Below are 1,581 nucleotides of genomic sequence, written 5' to 3'. Positions count from 1 at the left end.
GCACAGCTCTCACTGGGGCAGCATGTTCCACTTCCTGGTTCACAGGCCCTCTCTTTCCCTTCTACGCCTTAAAGGAGCAGCGTCCCTCCACCACCCACCCCAAAACATCCCATGCCCCCAACACACAGACTCCTGTCCCCACTCCCCCGCCTGCACACAATCACTTCCCCGTCATTTGCTGAAATGCCAGGGGATCACACGAAACCTTTGCTTGCCGGCGTTACATCATTAGACCAGTGCTTTTAAGATCAAGGGGCTTCAGGGGCAGGCGGGAAGAGGGCCATACGGCTCACCCAGAATCAGAGCCCGCAATCTCATCTTTCCTTCCCTCCCCCCAAATCTTGAGACCTTTTTGGTGCTGCTATTGTGTTTTTTGGAGGGTCGCTTGATTTTTGAACATCGCGCCTGCAACACACACGGACTTTGCCAGCTTGAATTCACCCAAATTTATACAGTAGTAAGGCCAGACTGGCCCCAGCTGCCTCCTGATGGGACGGCGCTTCCAGCCTCTCCCCAACCCCCATATTATAATTCATTCAGTCCATGCCCCCCCCCCAACTCCATATCAGTCCCTCTCCCCATGCAGCAATTATTTATCCCCTCCTTCCCCCATTGCTGCCTGTTCAGGTTTTCTCAGAATCGTCCCTTTGTTGAGGCCGCTGGCCTGGGAAATCCGTAAGGATGCTCAGTGCACACGCCCAGCTGCCTAGTGTTATAGGCGCAGGCTCTTCCCGGATGTCCAATTTTTTTTTGTATCCCAGCCCCTGCATCGATTCCCACTGCCCCAGCTCCCCTCCTGCTCCTTTTTCCCCGCTCCCAGGGCTTGGGGGGAGCAGCCAGGTCCTCTTCTCCCACTCCCCAGGTGTGGTGTTGCAGGAAAAGAGAGGAGAGTAGTTGTGAGACGACTGACCTCCAAGCGGTGAGGCTCTATCTAGGGCCAGAGCCGTGTTTTAATATGTGCACAGCGCCCAGCCCATTGGAGCACTGATCTCGACTGGCGGCTCGGGGCATCGCTGCAAAATGAATAATCATGAATTGTCCAAGCTGACTGCGAGGCAGCAAAGGCGCCAAAAAGGAAAGGTGATGTTGTTTAGAATTCTTTCCCTTCCGGCAATCGCAGGCCCTGCTAGTAATCTGCACAGTGCGTGAGTTTAAGTACCTTTGACTTTAAGGCTCTCTGGGGGGAGGATTTGGCCCCCGGCACTTCAATGAAACATTTCCAAGCTCACTCACAATTGTCTGAAATCGCCCTTATTCCAGCAGTTACAAATTCAGCACTCCAGTGTTACTTGTATCACCACTGCACGTCACAGCCCCAATCATGGACTATACCCCGTTGCGCTGGGCGCTGTACAAACCGAACAAAAAGACAATCCTTACCATCTAAATGATGGGCTTGATTTCTCTGCTGAATGTGATTGCTGATATAACAGAAGTCACCAGGTGGCACTGTTACATGCGCTCAGTTCTTTTTCTTTGCAATGAAAAGGATTTCTGTTTGGAAGATAGTGCTGTGGTGTACTTTGTTTGTGGGTGTAGAGTTGGACTTATTTTTCAGCGGGAGCTGTGGCAAGCAACAAG

Source organism: Terrapene carolina, unplaced genomic scaffold (assembly GCF_002925995.2).
Source record: "Terrapene carolina triunguis isolate 2854851 unplaced genomic scaffold, T_m_triunguis-2.0 Scaffold604, whole genome shotgun sequence".
NCBI lineage: Eukaryota > Metazoa > Chordata > Testudines > Emydidae > Terrapene > Terrapene triunguis.
Note: the sequence above shows the minus strand (reverse complement) of the source record.